The sequence below is a fragment of the Bombina bombina genome, chromosome 8 (genome assembly GCF_027579735.1).
Source record: "Bombina bombina isolate aBomBom1 chromosome 8, aBomBom1.pri, whole genome shotgun sequence".
NCBI lineage: Eukaryota > Metazoa > Chordata > Amphibia > Anura > Bombinatoridae > Bombina > Bombina bombina.
The window spans coordinates 231,952,353-231,976,442 of NC_069506.1; positions in this window are offsets into that span (position 1 = coordinate 231,952,353).

The following is a 24,090-nucleotide window of genomic DNA, read 5'->3' on the forward strand; positions in this document are numbered from 1 at the left end:
TGATGGAAGTGTCGATATGCTGGGATATGTACCTACTATATTATCCCACTGTGTTGTTATGTGTTGGATCAGAGGGTAGTCTCCTATGCCTGGGGGTCTGCTTTCTGCCGTTATCCAACATAGATTGCTAATTGTGTGATATTGGATTAAATCTGTTTCTAATGCTACCCATGCTTTATTATCTTTATTTGTATGCCAGTCTATTACCCTCTGCAGTACTATTGCTCTAGAGTAATTCTTGATATTTGGTACTCCCATCCCTCCTTTTTTTTTTGACATGTATACTGTGGTTGTATTTATCCGGGATTTTTTCCCGTTCCAGATGAAGGCATTAATCATCCTCTGGAAGTCAATACAATAGTTTTTTGGAAGAGCTATGGGAACTGTCTGTAGAATATATAAAATGCGGGGAAGAACATTCATTTTTATTGTATGTATCCGCCCAAACCAGGAAAGTGATTTTTTTTTCCATTGGTTAAGATCTTGCTGGATGTTTTCAGCTAATTTCACATAGTTTTCTAGATACAAACTTGCCATATCTGTCGTTAGATAGACACCCAGATATTTAAGCGAGGACTCTCTCCAAGAGTATGGATTTTGTTGTTTACAAATCTGGAGGATCGGTGCAGGTGTTGAGATAAATATAGCCTCTGATTTGTTATTATTTATCAAGAAATTTGAATGTTTGCCAAACTCTTGGAAGACCTCTTCTAGGGCTTTAATTGAGTCCTCTGGGTTGGTCAAGGTCAATAAAACGTCATCGGCGTATAACGATATTTTATATTCTTTCTTCCCGATGTTCAACCCTTTTATTTTATTATTTGACCGTATTCTAGCAGCTAGGATCTCCATAGCAATTACAAAAAGTATGGGCGACAGGGGGCAACCCTGTCTAGTGCCATTGGTTATGTTAAATGGGTCAGAAATCATACCATTCACTCTCACCTTTGCCGATGGGCAAGTATATAGGTAGAATATTTGCTGAATGATTGTTTCCCCAAATCCAAATCTTTTAAGCGTCTGCTGGAGGAATGACCAGTTAAGCCGATCAAACGCTTTTTCGGCGTCCATTGATATTGTTATTAAAGGGATCTTATTTAGTTTGGCATATTTGATTAAGTGTAATGTTTTTTTTTTTTTTTTTTTTTTTTTTTTTTTTCCTTTTAAAGCTTTTTTATTGAGGAATATGCATCATAACAAATATTACAACATAAATGTCCATGAGCTATAATTGTATACATATAATACTTTTGTTGTATCAACATCGTGAGTGTATACATTATTGGTGAACTAAAACATCTGGAATGAGCATATCAGAATTAAAATATAATGACATTTACATAAACCTCATTTTCAATTATTATGAACAAACCTAAATGTAGGGACCGGGGTAAAATTTCAGTCCCATACATGAGCTCAACTTTCTATAAACTTCATAGAGTCAGTTCGAAAATGCCTTTCAACACACTTCTACTAGTGACCCTAATGCGAATTCCCAGGCGGGGGAGATTTTCCTTAAGAGGGTGGAGGGGGAGGGGGAGAGAGACACAGGTTAGGGCAGAGCATATTATGGGGGGGGGGGGGGGTAAAGGGTGAGGGGGAGTGGGAGAGGGGAAAGGAGGAAGATGGTCAGGCTTTGGCAATAAATTCAAGAAGACGGGAGTCGTCCATTACCCACTACATTATAACTAGGTATGAGAGATTGAATGTGTTAAGGTAGGTGGTCGGGGATTATCTCATGTCTACATGTTGAACTATGATTTCCCTGGTAAGTAAACCAAGGCTCCCAGATCTGCCAATATAGGTCCTCTTTGTCCATATTAAAATAGAAACTTTGTTCCATTTTGGCGTATATTTGTATTATGGATGTAACAGTTGAAATATCTGGAGGGATGGCCTGCTTCCAGGCCCTTGCTATTGCCAGTTTCATGGCCGCTAGGACAAAGATGATCAGTTTGGAGACATGGGTTGGAACGTTGCTTGGAAAGATGTGCAGAAGGGCTATTGCGGGGGTGAGTGGGATAGAGAGCCCCAGGTTGGTACAAAGGTTAGCTATCTGACCCCACACGGGCGCGAGTGTTGGGCAGTCCCACCATATGTGTATATCTGAGCCTCTTTGCGTGCATTCTCTCCAGCACAGAGGGGACGCTGTAGGAAACATTTGTGACAGTCTCAAAGGGGTGTAGTACCATTTCAGAAATAGCTTCATGTAGGCCTCTACGGTGTTTGCACAGTGAACCGTCTTTTTAGTTAATGTCATAGCTGTGCGTAAGTCCTTATCTGTAATTGGTCTGGATAAGTCTCCCTCCCAAGCCCTTAGTTGCCAGGGTCTGTCTCTGTTAGTGGACATCTGTAGGAGGTCATAGTGAAACGATATGAGTCTAGGAGTTTTGATAGGAAGCTGCCACAGTTTCTCCCAGTTAGTCAGGGGTCTATTTAGAGTCTTGGTGAATCCCCAGGATGTCATAAAAGTGTAAAGTCTCGAATATTCAAAAGAGACCCAAAGAGGGGGTTCTGGGATAATTGTTCCGATAGTATGTGGAGGGAGTAGAGTACCTGCGGGGTATAAGTGGGAAATCGAATGCAGGCCCCACTCACACCATTGTAGGACATGCGTGTCAGGTAGAGCTGTCAGCAAAGCTGACAGGGAATGAATGGGAGACGGATGTGGGGCAATGTCACGTAAGTTTCTGAGGTGATGCCAAACTTTTAGAGTATCTCTAACAATGGCGTTTTTTAGTCTCAGATCATCAAGGCAGTGGCTAGGGATCCAGGGTAAGTCCGCTAACTCTAAGCCCAAAGGAAGGGCTAGTGCTTCTATATTTTTCCATCCCTGTGGTTCTCCTTTATTTGCCCATGCCATAATATGTGATAACCTGGTTGCTTCATAGTAACCACGTATGCTAGGCATTGCAACCCCTCCATGTTCATATTTTTTTTGTAGTATTTTCGCCGCAATCCGAGGTTTAGATTTGCCCCAAATATAACGTTGTCCAAGGGATTGGAGCTTGTCTATCAAAGCAGTGGGGACATTTAGTGGGATGCAACGAAAATAATATAGGATTTTAGGCAAGATCGTCATCTTAAAAGATGCAATACGACCCAGCCACGAAATCTCTTTAAGACTCCAGGAAGAGGTGAGCTCTGTGACCTCTCTGATAAGATCTGTGTAGTTGACATTGATCACCATTTTCGGATCCGGACCAAGTTGTACCCCCAGATGTCGGATAGTGGTTCGTGACCATCGGAAGGAATATGATGTTTGTAATACATCTAATTCAAAGGTTGGAATACATACCGGCAGAGCCTCCGTTTTGGAGACGTTAACTTTGTAGTAGCTGTGAGCTCCAAACTCGGCGACAATATCAAAAAGTGCCGGCAGGGAGCCTATTGGGTTCGTTAGAAATAGTGTCACATCGTCCGCATATAATGCTATTTTCACAGCCTCACTGCCAAGTTGGACACCTCTGATTGCGCGTGATTGCCTAATAGCCTGAGCCAAAGGTTCAATGGCCATGGAGAAAATTAGGGGTGACAGAGGGCACCCTTGCCTAGTGCCATTAGTGATATGTATGGTCGGAGAAGCAAATCCCAGACCTCTAACCGTTGCAGAGGGGTGGGAGTATAGGGCTTGTATTGCCGTGATCACTACGTCAGGTATGCCAAATTGGGCGAGCGTGTACCACAGGTATTCCCATCTGACCCTGTCAAACGCTTTCTCTGCGTCTAGTGACAGGGCCAGCATGGGTATCTTCAGCCGGGATGACTCTGTAAGTATGTTCAACATTTTCCGAGAGTTGTCTGGGCCTTCCCTACCGAACGTGAACCCGACCTGGTCCGTGTGGATCACCTTTGGAAGTAAGCTATTAAGGCGGTTAGCCCATAGTTTTGCATAAAGTTTAACATCGCCATTTATTAACGAGATTGGTCTATAACTCGTACATAACGAGGGGTCCTTGTCCGGTTTAGGAATGGGCAGGATCACTGCTTGTAAAAATTCTTTATGAAATGAACCTGCCTCTCTGGCTTCGCAGAAGACCCTCAAGAGGATCTTGTTTAGTTCTGTTTTGAACAGTTTGTAAAAGGCTGCCGGGAAGCCATCAGGACCTGGAGCTTTGTTATTCTGAGTATGCTTGATGGCTAGGTTAAGTTCCGTGAGGGAGAATGGAGCTTTAAGTGTCTCTCTATCATCCTCTGGGAGAGCCGGCAAACCTAGGCCCTGCAAAAAGTCCTCGACCTCCTGTGCGGAGGATTCCTTGTTAGCCATTGAAGGCTTAAGATGATACAGTTCAGAGTAGTAGGACGCAAACGTCTCTCCAATTTCTTTGGGTGAGAAGACCGAGGTAGTGTCTCTTTTGAGTGACAGAATTCTAGCTGCCGCTGTTCTGCCTTTTAATTTGTGAGCAAGAAGGGTCGAAGCCTTGTTACTTTGACAGTACATCAGCTGTCGAAATCGGGCATAGGAGTCTTTAACTCTCTGTAATTCCCTATCCGCCAGCTGTGCTCTTAGTTTCCCAATTTTATCAGCCAGATCTGTAGTTGGAGAATTTTTATTCTCTTGTTCTGCAGAGCGTAGCTCAACCATGAGGAGACCCAGAGGTAGACCGGCTTGGCGTCGTAATGCTGCCTTTCTTCTGATACATATCCCTCTTATGTATGCTTTCAAAGCAGCCCATACTGTTTGAGGGGACATATCTGGGGTCTCATTTATTCTCAAAAACTCTATAATAGAGGCTTGAAGTGAGGCTCTAAAGGTTTTATCCTGAAGCATTTGTTTCGGGAGTTTCCAACTAGGTCTAGACTCTGTGGTAAAGTCTGTAGAGAGAGTAAACGTAAGAATGTCATGGTCCGACCAAGGGCAAACCCTAATATGTGACATTAAGACTTTATTCAGGGTCCACGAGTCAGTGAAGAAGTGATCAAGTCTTGAGTATGAATTATGGGGTCTGGAAAAGTATGTATAGTCTCTGTCATCGTGGTGGAGCGCCCTCCAAATGTCGTATAGATTATGCTGGATAATGTATTGTCGAAATTTATTGGCAGTGGTTATAGAGTATGCGTCAATTTTTTTCCCTTTCCGAACTTTCTTATCTAGTAGGGGATCCCAAATCATATTGAAGTCGCCCCCTAGGATTGTCGTTCCCGTCCTGTGTTTCTCAATTTTGACCAGTATCCCTTTCAAGAATTTAGATTGTAATTGATTTGGGGCGTATATATTGACAAGGGTAAATAGGATACCATTTAACCTGCAATTAAGCAAGATGAATCGTCCCTGATTATCTTTCTCTGCATGGATATGTTCGAAATGTAGGGATTTATGTATGGCAATTGCTACACCTCTTGTTTTCTCAGTATGGGAGGCTAGGACCACTATAGGATATTCAGGGGTTCTGTATGGGTTCTGGGTTGTCGCAAGCCAATGAGTCTCTTGCAGAAATACAACTTGTACTTTCAGAGACCTCATGATATTGGTAAGCATGCTTCTCTTTTCTTGTGAATTAAGTCCTTTGACGTTTAAAGTTGCAAAGGAAATACTATTCGAAGTCGCCGCCATCTTTAAGTTTAAGAAGGGTAATGGGGGGGGGGGATAGGCAATAAGGGACAAGGAAAGGGAGAGGAATTAGGTATGTAACTCACCCCGCCTGGGTCTGCGCACCTGAATGTGGCACTTGATGAACTCTAAGTTCAACGTTCGTTTTAGTGGGCAATACCAACACCTGGGGTGCAATGAAAAAAAAAAAGTGAAAGAGAGAACGTGAAAATGTTGAACAAAAGAACTGGACAAACAACTGTTGAACGCAGACAGTACAAAGTAAGACTATAGGTTTGAGCCAATCGTAATTGTATGAATTGGGTGAGATTTAATAACTGTAGCCAATATGGTGAACCACTGGATCACCAAGAGGAGAAGTGTGTCTGAATACAAAACTGACTTCTCCAGTCCCCGTACAAGGGGATAGCACAAATATATTTGCGTATATGGAGGGGGGGGGTTAGTACAAGTGCGTGACTTGTAGATGTAGATTGACTGTCATTGGGGGAGTATGAACAAAAAGAACAAACCATTGTCTTTACAACAAACTGAATAACATATTATCTTTCTATTAGCATAGTGATAGATACCATTAGTGTTATGAAATACACCATGTTTTCTACTATCCCTAGGAATAATTCAATTTAGCAACAAGTAAATGTTCAAGGGAGGTCTAGCTACCTGGATAGTATAATGGAGTAGGGAGCACCCTTGAGTCCCAACCGCGAGGAGATAATTACTAATCAGGTATCTCTGGGTAAACAGCTCCTCCTTCACGGGGAATCCCGGGCCGCCCTACCCCATTTAGGTAATGAACAATTAACATATGATAAATATATTCAACAATATATACATTTTGCTCAATTTCAGATGTAGAAACATTGTGGCAACAGGAGTTGTTAGGTGTAAAGACCAGAGCTATTTATCTCTCATTTAGCATACTTTTGGAGTCCAGGAGTGAAATCCAGAGCACTAGCTCGGATTCTTGTGACCTGAGGGGTGTCTGTACGGCTAGGTTTCTGCGGTGATTGAGCCGTGTTCGTGGTTTCAGAGCAGTCTCTAGAGGTCGAAGAATTTGCTTCTGATCGGGGCCCAGCTGAAGTTAGGCCCCAACTCTGTAGCAGATCAAACCCCTCTTTAGGGGTAAAAATTGTGTAAGTCTCACCATCTTTAGAAACTATGAGCCTTGTTGGGTATCCCCATCTATATCTGACATTATCCGCTCTTAGGATCTGGGTAATATTCCTGAAGGATCTCCTTTTCTGCAAGGTGTAACTGGAGATGTCCGGGAATACAGTAATTTGGAGGAATTTATCCGGGAGTTGAGGTTTATTGACCAGTTCTCTCATTATCTTCTCTTTATGGGTGAAGAAATGAATCCTAGCTAGGACATCCCTGGGCTTGTCTTGGGGAACAGATCTAGGCCGTGCTACTCTGTGGACTCTGTCTAACAAGAGGCCTGGTGGATCCAAAGAAGGTAGCAGGATATTACAGAACTCCAAAACATAAGACTCCAGTTCTTGGGGGCCGATTTCCTCTGATATACCACGAAATCTCAGGTTATTTCGTCTGGAGCGGTCCTCCATATCGGCTAATTTTAACTCCAGATCAGATATCTGTATCGCTAGGTTTTGAGAGTAAGCTTGTAGGTGGGCATGATCCACAGCTAGGTCTTCTTGTTTGCGTTCTAAAGTTTCAGTGCGTTCTCCTAATGCCCCAATTTCTCTACGAAGCTCAGCTGTAGAACCTTTAATTTCTTTTGTTAGTGTGTCTTGAAGGAGGTTCATACGTCTGGTTAGGACATCAACAATGTTGGCAGACAGAGCATCCGGCATAGGGGATTGAGAGTCCATGCTGCCCTCAGATTCGCTGCCTTCCAGTGCAGAAGCTGATTCCCTATACATTTGGGATTTCCCAGCGTTGTGATTCTTAAAATGATCTGCAACTGTTTTCCGGGGTGGGTGGGACGGTTTTGATTTTCTCTTAGAAGCTTGGGACATATTTTAGAGCCTGTTTTCCGTGTCAGACCAGTGTGGTTGAGCCTTTACTCTATAGTATAGAGAATAGTAAGTAGGACAATGGTGAGGAATGTCTAACTAAAGTCCCCCTGACGTCAATCTTGATTTAGGCGGCCATTTCCAGCAGGTTGTTTACTGCCAGAGTGGATTTTGTGAGCATGCCCTTGAGTATGAGTAGATCCCAATCAGTCCGCTGCTGAGGTCAGCAGAGCGAAATTCTCAATGTACACCCTCTCTAGGGGAAATTACCCACACTGGGTCCAGACGGAGAAAGGAATGGGGGTATGACCTACTGTGACTGCGCACAGTAGGAAAGGGGTGGAGAGAGTGCTCAAATTGTTATAGTAGTGAGCTTCTGGTCTTTAACACCTAGTGAAAAATAACATCTCTAGACCTGTAAAACAGTAATACATTTAAGAGGACAAGGTGCCACCTTATACTATATATCTGTAGAAAGGTAACCTCCTATATTAATAGGTCTGTATGGAGAGAATTAAGGTTAGGTTAAACATTAAACATTATGAACCAGATATATAACCTAAAACATAACAAATAGATGTTAATAGGGAAACACAGATTTTGTAGCAGTAATGTTACCCAATTCTGATTAGTGCACTAGGCAGGATGTGCCAAATAGTGTAGGAAAAGTCCACAGCCAATAGGTTATCACTTAAGTCAGAGGGATAAAGGGGTACAGCACCAGGAGAGAGGGTGGGCAGACAAGCTATTCCCTCAGAGAGTTGGATTAAATACTGAGGCGTGGGTGTTGGGACCTAGGGAGGTTGGATCTAGATGATGTAGAAGTCTAAACTAAGTGATTCAGGTGTCTAAACCACTAGAATTTATCCCCTGTCACCGTGGCTATATTACTGATTTTACACACAGCAAGGAAGTTCTATACATAGCAGGTAAATTATACATTAAAATACTTAACAATATATAGATACAATTCAAACCCAGAAGGCTATCTGAGTACAGGGCAGGTACAGCTTATAGTCCCAGGATTGCAGTTAGGTAGTAGGTAGATGAATGGCACAGTCACCTAGGTGTGCAGGACGTTGCCCTCTAGTTTAATCTATCAATACTGCTGTTCATAGGAGGAAGTCCATTAGATCCATAATGGGCACTATCATAAGGCGTGCAATCTGGGGGGAATAATGTTCATCAATATGCTTTGATTAAACAACCAGCCACCTTTTCTGTTGCAGTGGGGTTAATAGCAAGTCTGGGCTGGCTCACTCACACAGTACCTGGAGGATATATGTAGACGGCACCTCTGCCGAAGGTGTGGTGGCTTAGAAACAGAAAGGGTGTCTTTGTTATATGCTAAACTTTACTTGGCCCAGTGTGAGTGCATATCCGGTTGGCTTAGAAAATAGTTACAGTTTATGAGGCCTGTAGACTGATGTAAAAAGTCTGTTATGATGCAACCTGGTAGTGGAAGCCCTTTTTCTGATAGTCTGGGCTATCTTTTTAGAGTTCTGGGTATGATTGTGTAAGGTGTAGTTACGTGCGCAAGGCACTCTTACCCCGGTCCGTCCTAGGCCCACTGCAGAGGAAGGGCCGATGTGAGGCCGCAAGATGGCGGCGATTCGCGCCCTGAGGGAAATGGCGCACTTTCAGATTAAAGTTCTCCGTCAGGTTTTTACTGCGGATCGATGATAGCTTCGGCTTGTAAGGCGGGGTGAGCGGCCAGCTGGTATAGGGTAACGGCCCAAATCAGGCCCAGATATCGAGACTCACCACTTGTTGCCTATCGTCTGAGTCTTGGAGCAGTTGCGGCCTGACCCGGAGCGGAGCCCCGGCCCTCCGGGTAGTCACAGCTAAGAAAGATGTGTCAGCCGATCGAGCGATGTCACACTTCAGATAGTGGGAGCCCTCCTTATGTCCGCTTCTCGTGTGCGCTTAAATCTGCTCCAGAATCTGCGGTCCGGGCCACAGGTAAAGTGTCAGTCCGACCTGTGTCAGCAGGAGTAAGTCAACCTCAGGAGTAATCTCTGACTCCCACGGGGGGCCCAAAGTCTCCAATAATGCCCCAGAGCGGAGCCCCGACCCTCTGGGGACTTGGGATTATCGCCGGTTAGCTTTGCACGGTTCCTCAGAGACCAGTTACCTCCCGTGCTGTTTATCTCCCGTGCTGGTATGAAAGCCTGCAGGTTTTCTTATTAAGCAGATGTTCCTTACACTTTGTTCTTATGCCACTTGATGTTAGTGCGCCTCTGGGTGCCAGGGATAATGAAGTGTCACCCTTTTTAGATAATTTGGGCTATTAATTATTAGTTATAAGGCAGAAAACAGGGAGAGCTCACAACTCATGCTGCCATCCTGTTCAGCGGTTAGCTCCGCCCCCCCAAGTGTAATGTTTTAATAGTGTTGTCCCGTGCTTCTCTGCCCGGGACAAATCCCACCTGATCGGTATTAATGATTTCAGGTAGGATCCTATTTATTCTGCTAGAGATAATTTTAGCATAGATTTTTATATCATTATTAAGTAATGAAATTGGTCTGAAATGTTTCGTATTATTAGGTTCTTTGCCCGGTTTGGGTAGTACCACTATTCTTGCTTCTAGCATTTCCTTTATGAAAGATGAGTTTTCATTGAGTGAATTAAATAATTTAAGTAACTTCGGTGCTAACATTTCTGTAAAAGTTTTATAATACGTTGCACTGAGACCGTCCGGGCCCGGACTCTTGCCGGCTGGAAGGTCCCTGATAGTCTGAGTGACCTCTTGTAGTGTAAATGGTTCATCTAATGACCTTTGTTGTGCTTCCGTAAGGGTAGGTACCTCCGTTTCTTTTATATATGCCAATTTTTCGGGCTCAGGATTTTGAGAGGTATTATTGGAGTCTAAATTATATAATTGCTGGTAATATTTTTTAAATTCACTAGCTATCTCTTGACTCCCTACTATATGATTCCCTTGTGCATCCTGTAGTTTTGAGACATATGATTGTAATATTTTTTCTTTAGGGCTCTTGCCAGCAATTTTCCGGCTTTATTGCCTCCATTAAAAAAGCATTTTTTAAGTGCTAGCGCCCTTTGTTGGGCACCTTTATTCAGGAAGGTATTAAGGTTGTTACGGGCTTCTTTAAGCTGTGTCGCTGCGCTCGTATTATATGGATCTTTTTTATGTAGTTGTTCCATTTTTTGCAACGTATTATTGAGGAGGAGGTAGGTTTTATTTAGATTTTTTTTTACTCTAGCCTTATGTTTGATAAATTCTCCTCTTATCACCTGTTTGTGCGCCTCCCACCAAATTGCGGGGGAAGTATCTCCCCAATGGTTACAGTGAAAGTACATATCTATTGTTTCCTGAATAGATGTCTTAATTTGTAAATCATTCAGCAAGTAGTCCTCTAGTCTCCATTGATATGGAGCCACTGGTGTCTCTGGCCATTTAATACTAACTGAAATTAATGAGTGATCTGACCAAGATATATTATGTATTTTTGTTTCCTGAACCAGAGAATAACTGTTTTGGTCAATGAAAAAATAATCTATGCGTGAATATGATTGTTGAGGGGCCGAATAAAATGTGTAATCCTTTGTTGTGGGGTGTAGTGTTCTCCAACTATCTATGAGAGATAAAGAGAGCAAATTAGATTTAACCGATTTAATTACATGTTTGGCTATATTACTCTTTTTTTTTGAGCAATCCAACATTGGCTCAAATGTCAGATTAAAATCTCCGCCCAGTATTAGTGTACCTTTCATGTTTTCCATTATCAAATTAGTGATTTTCTTAAAAAATGCTTTTTGTCCTGTATTGGGCGCATATATGTTAACTATTGTAACGGGTCTGTTGTATAATAAGCCAACCAGGCACAGAAACCTGCCCTCCAGATCCTTTTCCATATATAAGAGTTGAAAAGGGATATCTTTCTGGATTATTATACATACCCCGTTTCGTTTCTGTGTATTCGAGCTATGATAAATGGTTGGATAAAATTTATTTGTAAATCTAGGTTCATTATTATGTAAAAAATGGGATTCTTGAACAAAAACAATATCTCCTTTCGCTTTATGTAAACTATGCAGAGCTATATGTCTTTTATGGGGTGCGTTCAGTCCTTTGGCATTTTGAGATAGAATTTTTATTTGTTTTATGTCCATTTTATTATAATTAATAGGTAGTGCTTATGGGTGGTAAGACTGTTTTGGGTTGTCATTTTCCCTAGCAGAGTGAGAGTGCGCCGGTGACGGGGGGAACGGGGGGGAACGGGGGAGAGAGAGAAAAAAAAAAAAAAAAACACGCAACACATGAGAGTCGTACACAGACCAACAAGAAAAAACGAAAAACGTCCATGTACCTCCTGAGCAGCTCTGCACTTTAAGAGCTAAATAGAAAAAAAAAAAAATATCCTGTCGCCCTTCACCTCCTTGGGAGAGATAAGAGAGGAGGAAAGGGAGAGAGAAAAAAAAAAAAAAAAACCCACCCAATATATTTGCTTTTGCTCTTTAATCCTAAATATAATTGTGCTGTATATATGTGACAATGCCTTTTCTTTTAACGTGAATAAATGATTGATAATATTCTTGTACCGTGATCTTTTTGCTATTAATTATCTTCTAATATTTAAAATAAATTTTCTCCTTGTGTACCTTCCACTCATGTTCCCTTTGTGTACGTGGCGGTATGTTTTTCAACCTCTACTGTAACTCTTAGTTCTCCTATTTGTGATTAACTTAAAAGGAAACTATTCCCTTTAACTTTTCTCAAACTTATATCTCTCACCTAATATGTGTAGAAGAAAAAAAAAAAAAAAAAAAAAGGGGGGTGGAAAACTCACCCTGTAAGTTTACTCTTATTCTTTAGTGCTAAATAGTTATTATACTAAATGTCTGTGGTGACCTCTTTTCTTTTAATGTGAATTAGTGGTTAATGATATCCTTATACTGTGATCTATTTACTATTGATTATCTGCTGATATTTAAGATAAACTTCCACCCTGTGTGTTTTCCTCTCATGTCTGTTACTATCCTTATGTGGTGTTAGGTATTATTTTATACCAACAGCTTTATAGGTTTGACTACACCTGCTATGTGACTATTAGTCCTCCCATTTATGTACATAGCAGTGTGTTTTCCAGCCTACACTATGGCTCTTAGTTCTCCTATTTGTAGTTGACTTGAGAGGAAACTATTCCATTTAATTTATCTCATACTTATATGTGATAAGAAGAAAAAAAAAAAAAAAAAAAAAAAAAAAACAATAATAATAATAAAAAAAAAAAAACCCCTGCTCTTCCCTTTCCCTGTTCTTCTCAGTAAAGATGGTGTCTTATCTATCTTCTTCCTAATCTTTCCATCTTTTCCCCTTTCCCCTCCTTCCTTCCTACTTCCCCCCCCCTTCCCTTCCTAATCCTCTCTCTTCTCCCCTTCTTATTACTTATATGTCACTTTAGACCATTGCGAGCTCTGCAAATGTAAGGGAGCTTTTGATTGTTTTACTTGCTGGATTGTGGCGGTATTATGGGATTCTTGGTATTCCGTTTGGGTGGGGTGGGGTGGGGGGTCTATTCCCAGCGTAGTACAAAATGTATTTATGTCATCCGGTGTTCTTAAAATCGCGGTTTTCCCATTTATTGTTGCTCTTAAGTCAAATGGGAACCCCCATCTATAGGCGATATTCAATTGGCGAAGATGTGTAGTCAAATGTCTCAGTTCTCTTCTCCTCTGTAACGTCCTTGGGCTGAGATCTGTGAAAATCTGTATGGTTTGTCCATCATAAGTTATGTTTTGCTGTCTCCTTGCCATTTGCAGTATAAGATCTTTATCCTTAAAATGTGCAAATTTGATTATTATGTCCCTCGGTGGCTCCCCCGGTTTGGGTTTGGGCCTGAGGGCTCTGTGGCTTCTTTCCAGGGTCCTTAATGCATAGTTATTAGTATCAGTAAAGTTGTTAAAGAATTGGAGGAGATACTCTTCTAGTTCTTCCTTTGTCACAGTCTCTGTGATCCCCCTAATTCTGTGATTAAGCCTTCTATTTGGTTCTGTTGTGTTAGAAGTGCTTCCCCTTGTTGGCGTATTTGAGTTGTTAGGTTGTCAATAGTGTTAGTAAATATTATGTTTTCTTCCTCCAGCTGTGCCACCCTGTTACCGATCTCAGAAACATCTTTTTTGACAGCTAGAAGTTCCGTTTTAATATATTGTTTAACCTGGGAAATTTCGTCAAGGAGAGTCTGAATGTCTTTTTTACTAGGTAGATTCTGTAAATCTGCCTTTGTTACAGGAGACATGTTTGGTTCAGATAAGCTTTGTAAAGACTTAGAGGGGGATTGATCTTCTGAGGTACTTGTTAGGGATGTATCTGTTGTTTTAAAGTACTTATCCACTTTTGATCCTTGTGGTGTGGTGACCTTATTTACTTTATCTTGTTTGTTTCCTTTTTTAGAGGTCATGTTAGTAGTTTTGATTTTTACTCAGCTTTAGCTGTATACTCTCCCCTCTTACCCTCTCTCTCTCCTCTCCTTCTCCTCCCTAGTCTTTTAATTGGTGTTTTTAGTTTAACTGTTTTTACTGCTTGTAGCAATTTTTTATATTGTGGGTTTAGGACTTACTATCTTTCCTCCAAGGGACCTGAGAATCTCTATTGATTTTCTATTTAATCAGTTCTCCCTTATCCAAATTGTATAGGATTGATTTTTTGTTTTAAAGGGGAGTAGGATAACTGTTTAAGATTTTTCTTTTTATTACTTTATTCCTTTGATATGGGATATGTCAAAAGAAAGAGGATTGTATGTCCCTTTTTTGCTGGTTTCCACCCCCCCTACCACCGCCACCTTTATCCCTTGTCCCTTATTTCTCGCCTTTTGGCTGTTTGTTTATATCAGATTTAATAATTATACCGACAGTTTGCCCCCTTAGATTGGTTTGTCTTTAATTATAAGACTTAGCTAAGTATATCGCTCAAAACTTGCAGTAGATCTTAATCCTCTGTTTTTTTAATTTTCCCTTTATCTTGCCTTGTTTTTAGGTATATAATTTTGATTAAGTAAATCATTCAAAGCAGTCAGTAGTCTTATTGTATACGCAATGTATCCAAAGTATATAAGAGCTAGAAGATTCAGTTACCTTAGCATTTCATTTACACGTTTATAGGCAGGGGAGTTAAGCATTTAGTAGTGAATACCCCATTAATCTTAAGGTAGTAGTGTACAATGTTGCAAAGGTATATCTATATAGTACATTCCGTTATTTTGTTACCTTTGGTCTGGGGAGATACTACTTTTTCGCGTATTGTTTAAGCCAGTACAGATAGCATAATAGTACTCACTGTTTGTAGGTCTCTGGGGAATTTGACTTACAACCCGTTCCACTTTCTAAGATTCCACCGAAACAAGTCGGGTCTCCCCCTGCAGCGTGTATCGTCCGCTATTTATCCACCCTGCCGGACGCTGCGGGCTGAGCAGGCGGCGTGTGCTTCGAGTGAGACCTGTGAGTATAGCTACCCCTGTAAGCCTGTCGCACCTGTAGGTTTAGCCGCGTTGGTGAAGCGTCTCCCCGCGCTCCAATCTCGCGGTGCCGATCACTCCTCTTCCTGCTCTGCGGGGGTTCGTTAGCTCCAGCTGCCGAACTCCAGCCGGATGCCTCTATCACGCTTTCTCTCTGGCAGCACGCCTTAACATAGCGGGCCGGTGCTCCTCCTTCTCTCTATGTTGTATTCTGTGTTAGAGGTATGTCTCAGCCTGTTTCAATCCTATGCTTATGGAAAGGGGGAGGCTTGTGGGTTACTGTAGGGGTATCCGGGTTACCATCTTTTCTGCTTTGGCTCCCTTCCTTTCTCTCCCGGGGTGTAGGCTGTTATTTTTTGCTGCTCATAGGGGGTAATGCTCAGCCGGAGCTCCTAGTACCTGCAGCCATGTTCACTCTCGGCCGGCTCCGCCCCCTTCAGTTCAAGTTTGCACACACTGAGTGTATAAATTAATACATTTCTGTTTGCACACACAGAGCAGTGTATAAATTAATACATTACTATTTGCACACACAGTAGTGTATAACTTAATACATTACTGTTTACACACACAGCAGTGTATACATTAATACATTACTGTTTGCGCACACAGAGTAGTGTATACAGTAATACATTACTGTTTACACACACTGAGCAGTGTATAAATTAATACATTACTGTTTACACACACTGAGCAGAGTATAAATTAATACATTACTGTTTGCACACACAGAGCAGTGTATAAATTAATACATTACTGTTTGCACACACAGAGCAGTGTATAAATCAATACATTACTGTTTTCACACACAGAGCAGTGTATACATTAAAACATTACAGTTTGCACACACTGAGCAGTGTATAAATGAATACATTGCCTTTTGTACACACAGAACAGTGTATAAATGAATACATTACTGTTTGCACACACAGAGCAGTGTATAAATTAATACATTACCTTTTTACATACACTGAGCAGTGCATAAATGAATACATTACTGTTTTCACACACAGAGCAGTATATAAATGAATACATTACTGTTTGCACACATATCAATGTATACATTAATACATTGCTGTTTGTACACACAGATCAGTGTATAAATGAATACATTACTGATTGCACACACAGATCAGTGTACAAAGTAATACAGCACTGTTTTAACACAGGTCAGTGTACAAATTAATACTGCACTGTTTGCACACACAGAGCAATGTAAAAATTAATACATTACTGTTTACACACACTGAGCAGTGTATAAATTAATACATTACTGTTTACACACACAGCAGTGTATAAATTAATACATTGCTGTTTGCACACACAGAGCAGTGTATACATTAATACATTACTGTTTACACACACTGTGCAGTGTATAGATTAGTACATTACCGTTTACACACACTGAGCAGTGTATAAATTAATACATTGCTGTTTACACACACAGAGCAGTGTATAAATTAATACATTACTTTTTACACACACAGATCAGTGTATAAATTAATAATTACTGTTTGCACACACAGAGCAGTGTATAAATGAATACATTACTGTTTAAACACACTGAGCAGTGTATAAATGAATACATTACTGTTTACACACACTGAGCAGTGTAAAAATTAATACATTACTGTTTACACACACTGAGCAGTGTATAAATTAATACATTTCTGTTTGCACACACAGAGCAGTGTATAAATTAATACATTACTATTTGCACACACAGCAGTGTATAAATTAATACATTACTGTTTACACACACAGCAGTGTATAAATTAATACATTACTGTTTGCGCACACAGAGCAGTGTATACATTAATACATTACTGTTTACACACACTGAGCAGTGTATAAATTAATACATTACTGTTTACACACACTGAGCAGTGTATAAATTAATACTTTACTTTTTACACACACTGAGCAGAGTATACATTAATACATTACTGTTTTCACACACAGAGCAGTGTATAAATTAAAACATTACAGTTTGCACACACTGAGCAGTGTATAAATGAATACATTGCCTTTTGTACACACAGAACAGTGTATAAATGAATACATTACTGTTTGCACACACAGAGCAGTGTATAAATTAATACATTACCTTTTTACATACACTGAGCAGTGCATAAATGAATACATTACTGTTTTCACACACAGAGCAGTATATAAATGAATACATTACTGTTTGCACACATATCAATGTATACATTAATACATTGCTGTTTGTACACACAGATCAGTGTATAAATGAATACATTACTGATTGCACACACAGATCAGTGTACAAAGTAATACAGCACTGTTTTAACACAGGTCAGTGTACAAATTAATACTGCACTGTTTGCACACACAGAGCAATGTAAAAATTAATACATTACTGTTTACACACACTGAGCAGTGTATAAATTAATACATTACTGTTTACACACACAGCAGTGTATAAATTAATACATTGCTGTTTGCACACACAGAGCAGTGTACACATTAATACATTACTGTTTACACACACTGTGCAGTGTATAGATTAGTACATTACCGTTTACACACACTGAGCAGTGTATAAATTAATACATTGCTGTTTACACACACAGAGCAGTGTATAAATTAATACATTACTTTTTACACACACAGATCAGTGTATAAATTAATAATTACTGTTTGCACACACAGAGCAGTGTATAAATGAATACATTACTGTTTAAACACACTGAGCAGTGTATAAATGAATACATTACTGTTTACACACACTGAGCAGTGTAAAAATTAATACATTACTGTTTACACACACTGAGCAGTGTATAAATTAATCCATTTCTGTTTGCACACACAGAGCAGTGTATAAATTAATACATTACTATTTGCACACACAGCAGTGTATAAATTAATACATTACTGTTTACACACACAGCAGTGTATAAATTAATACATTACTGTTTGCGCACACAGAGCAGTGTATACATTAATACATTACTGTTTACACACACTGAGCAGTGTATAAATTAATACATTACTGTTTACACACACTGAGCAGTGTATAAATTAATACTTTACTTTTTACACACACTGAGCAGAGTATACATTAATACATTGCTGTTTGCACACACAGAGCAGTGTATAAATTAATACATTACTGTTTGCACACACAGAGCAGTGTATAAATTAAAACATTACTGTTTGCACACACTGAGCAGTGTATAAATGAATACATTGCCTTTTGTACACACAGAACAGTGTATACATGAATACATTACTGTTTGCACACACAGAGCAGTGTATAAATTAATACATTACCTTTTTACATACACTGAGCAGTGCATAAATAAATACATTACTGTTTTCACACACAGAGCAGTATATAAATGAATACATTACTGTTTGCACACATATCAGTGTATACATTAATACATTGCTGTTTGTACACACAGATCAGTGTATTAATGAATACATTACTGATTGCACACACAGATCAGTGTACAAAGTAATACAGCACTGTTTTTACACACAGGTCAGTGTACAAATTAATACTGCACTGTTTGCACACACAGAGCAATGTATAAATGAATACATTACTGTTTACACACACTGAGCAGTGTATAAATGAATAAATGAATACATTACTGTTTGCACACACAGAGCAGTGTATAAATTAATACATTACCTTTTTATATACACTGAGCAGTGCATAAATGAATACATTGCTGTCTGCACACACTGAGCAGTGTATAAATTAATACATTACTGTTTACACACACAGAGCAGTGTATAAATTAATACATTACTGTTTGCACACATAGCAGTGTATAAATTAATACATTACTGTTTACACACACACAGCAGTGTATAAATTAATACATTACTGTTTGCACACACAGAGCAGTGTATACATTAATACATTACTGTTTACACACACTGAGCAGTGTATAAATTAATATATTACGGTTTGCACACACAGAGCAGTGTATAAATGAATACATTACTGTTTACACACACTGAGTAGTGTAAAAATGAATACATTACTGTTTACACACACTGAGCAGTGTATAAATTAATACATTACTGTTTACACACACTGAGCAGTGTAAAAATTAATACATTACTGTTTACACACACTGAGCAGTGTATAAATTAATACATTTCTGTTTGCACACACAGAGCAGTGTATAAATTAATACATTACTGTTTGCACACATAGCAGTGTATAAATTAATACATTACTGTTTACACACACAGCAGGGTATAAATTAATACATTGCTGTTTGCACACACAGAGCAGTGTATAAATTAATACATTACTGTTTACACACACTGTGCAGTGTATAGATTAGTACATTACCGTTTACACACACTGAGCAGTGTATAAATTAATACATTGCTGTTTACACACACAGAGCAGTGTATAAATTAATACATTACTTTTTACACACACAGATCAGTGTATAAATTAATAATTACTGTTTGTACACATAGAGCAGTGTATAAATTAATACATTACTGTTTACACACACTGAGCAGTGTATAAATTAATACATTATTCTTTGCACACATATCAGGGTATAAATTAATACATTACTGTTTACACACACTGAGCAGTGTATAAATGAATACATTACTGATTGCACACACAGATCAGTGTACAAAGTAATACAGCACTTTTTTTTACACACAGGTCAGTGTACAAATTAATACTGCAATGTTTGCACACACAGAGCAATGTATAAATGAATACATTAATGTTTACACACACTGAGCAGTGTATAAATTAATACATTACTGTTTGCACACACAGAGTAGTGTATAAATTAATACATTACCTTTTTATATACACTGAGCAGTGCATAAATGAATACATTGCTGTTTGCACACACTGAGCAGTGTATAAATTAATACATTACTGTTTACACACACAGAGCAGTGCATAAATTAATACATTACTGTTTGCACACATAGCAGTGTATAAATTAATACATTACTGTTTACACACACAGCAGTGTATAAATTAATACATACTGTTTGCACACACAGAGCAGTGTATACATTAATACATTACTGTTTACACACACTGAGCAGTGTATAAATTAATATATTACTGTTTGCACACACAGAGCAGTGTATAAATGAATACATTACTGTTTACACACACTGAGTAGTGTAAAAATTAATACATTACTGTTTACACACACTGAGCAGTGTATAAATTAATACATTACTGTTTACACACACTGAGCAGTGTAAAAATTAATACATTACTGTTTACACACACTGAGCAGTGTATAAATTAATACATTTCTGTTTGCACACACAGAGCAGTGTATAAATTAATACATTACTGTTTGCACACATAGCAGTGTATAAATTAATACATTACTGTTTACACACAGCAGTGTATAAATTAATACATTGCTGTTTGCACACACAGAACAGTGTATACATAAATACATTACTGTTTACACACACTGTGCAGTGTATAGATTAGTACATTACCGTTTACACACACTGAGCAGTGTATACATTAATACATTGCTGTTTGTACACACAGATCAGTGTATAAATGAATACATTACTGATTGCACACACAGATCAGTGTACAAAGTAATACAGCACTGTTTTAACACAGGTCAGTGTACAAATTAATACTGCACTGTTTGCACACACAGAGCAATGTAAAAATTAATACATTACTGTTTACACACACTGAGCAGTGTATAAATTAATACATTACTGTTTACACACACAGCAGTGTATAAATTAATACATTGCTGTTTGCACACACAGAGCAGTGTATACATTAATACATTACTGTTTACACACAATGTGCAGTGTATAGATTAGTACATTACCGTTTACACACACTGAGCAGTGTATAAATTAATACATTGCTGTTTACACACACAGAGCAGTGTATAAATTAATACATTACTTTTTACACACACAGATCAGTGTATAAATTAATAATTACTGTTTGCACACACAGAGCAGTGTATAAATTAATACATTACTGTTTAAACACACTGAGCAGTGTATAAATTAATACATTACTGTTTAAACACACTGAGCAGTGTATAAATGAATACATTACTGTTTACACACACTGAGCAGTGTAAAAATTAATACATTACTGTTTACACACACTGAGCAGTGTATAAATTAATCCATTTCTGTTTGCACACACAGAGCAGTGTATAAATTAATACATTACTATTTGCACACACAGCAGTGTATAAATTAATAGATTACTGTTTACACACACAGCAGTGTATAAATTAATACATTACTGTTTGCGCACACAGAGCAGTGTATACATTAATACATTACTGTTTACACACACTGAGCAGTGTATAAATTAATACATTACTGTTTACACACACTGAGCAGTGTATAAATTAATACTTTACTTTTTACACACACTGAGCAGAGTATACATTAATACATTGCTGTTTGCACACACAGAGCAGTGTATAAATTAATACATTACTGTTTTCACACACAGAGCAGTGTATAAATTAAAACATTACTGTTTGCACACACTGAGCAGTGTATAAATGAATACATTGCCTTTTGTACACACAGAACAGTGTATACATGAATACATTACTGTTTGCACACACAGAGCAGTGTATAAATTAATACATTACCTTTTTACATACACTGAGCAGTGCATAAATGAATACATTACTGTTTTCACACACAGAGCAGTATATAAATGAATACATTACTGTTTGCACACATATCAGTGTATACATTAATACATTGCTGTTTGTACACACAGATCAGTGTATAAATGAATACATTACTGATTGCACACACAGATCAGTGTACAAAGTAATACAGCACTGTTTTTACACACAGGTCAGTGTACAAATTAATACTGCACTGTTTGCACACACAGAGCAATGTATAAATGAGTACATTACTGTTTACACACACTGAGCAGTGTATAAATGAATACATTACTGTTTGCACACACAGAGCAGTGTATAAAATAATACATTACCTTTTTATATACACTGAGCAGTGCATAAATGAATACATTGCTGTTTGCACACACTGAGCAGTGTATAAATTAATACATTACTGTTTACACACACAGAGCAGTGTATCAATTAATACATTACTGTTTGCACACATAGCAGTGTATAAATTAATACATTACTGTTTACACACACAGCAGTGTATAAATTAATACATTACTGTTTGCACACACAGAGCAGTGTATACATTAATACATTACTGTTTACACACACTGAATAGTGTATAAATTAATATATTACGGTTTGCACACACAGAGCAGTGTATAAATGAATACATTACTGTTTACACACACTGAGTAGTGTAAAAATGAATACATTACTGTTTACACACACTGAGCAGTGTATAAATTAATACATTACTGTTTACACACACTGAGCAGTGTAAAAATTAATACATTACTGTTTACACACACTGAGCAGTGTATAAATTAATACATTTCTGTTTGCACACACAGAGCAGTGTATAAATTAATACATTACTGTTTGCACACATAGCAGTGTATAGATTAATACATTACTGTTTACACACACAGCAGTGTATAAATTAATACATTGCTGTTTGCACACACAGAGCAGTGTATACATTAATACATTACTGTTTACACACACTGTGCAGTGTATAGATTAGTACATTACCGTTTACACACACTGAGCAGTGTATAAATTAATACATTGCTGTTTACACACACAGAGCAGTGTATAAATTAATACATTACTGTTTACACACACAGATCAGTGTATAAATTAATAATTACTGTTTGTACACATAGAGCAGTGTATAAATTAATACATTACTGTTTACACACACTGAGCAGTGTATAAATTAATACATTATTCTTTGCACACATATCAGGGTATAAATTAATACATTACTGTTTACACACACTGAGCAGTGTATAAATGAATACATTACTGATTGCACACACAGATCAGTGTACAAAGTAATACAGCACTTTTTTTACACACAGGTCAGTGTACAAATTAATACTGCAATGTTTGCACACACAGAGCAATGTATAAATGAATACATTAATGTTTACACACACTGAGCAGTGTATAAATTAATACATTACTGTTTGCACACACAGAGCAGTGTATAAATTAATACATTACCTTTTTATATACACTGAGCAGTGCATAAATTAATACATTACTGTTTGCACACATAGCAGTGTATAAATTAATACATTACTGTTTACACACACAGCAGTGTATAAATTAATACATACTGTTTGCACACACAGAGCAGTGTATACATTAATACATTACTGTTTACACACACTGAGCAGTGTATAAATTAATATATTACTGTTTGCACACACAGAGCAGTGTATAAATGAATACATTACTGTTTACACACACTGAGTAGTGTAAAAATTAATACATTACTGTTTACACACACTGAGCAGTGTATAAATTAATACATTACTGTTTACACACACTGAGCAGTGTAAAAATTAATACATTACTGTTTACACACACTGAGCAGTGTATAAATTAATACATTTCTGTTTGCACACACTGAGCAGTGTATAAATTAATACATTACTGTTTGCACACATAGCAGTGTATAAATTAATACATTACTGTTTACACACACAGCAGTGTATAAATTAATACATTGCTGTTTGCACACACAGAACAGTGTATACATTAATACATTACTGTTTACACACACTGTGCAGTGTATAGATTAGTACATTACCGTTTACACACACTGAGCAGTGTATAAATTAATACATTGCTGTTTACACACACAGAGCAGTGTATAAATTAATACATTACTGTTTACACACACAGATCAGTGTATAAATTAATAATTACTGTTTGCACACATAGAGCAGTGTATAAATTAATACATTACTGTTTACACACACTGAGCAGTGTATAAATTAATACATTATTCTTTGCACACATATCAGGGTATAAATTAATACATTACTGTTTACACACACTGAGCAGTGTATAAATTAATACATTAATGTTTGCACACATAGCAGTGTATAAATTAATACATTACTGTTTACACACACAGAGCAGTGTATACATG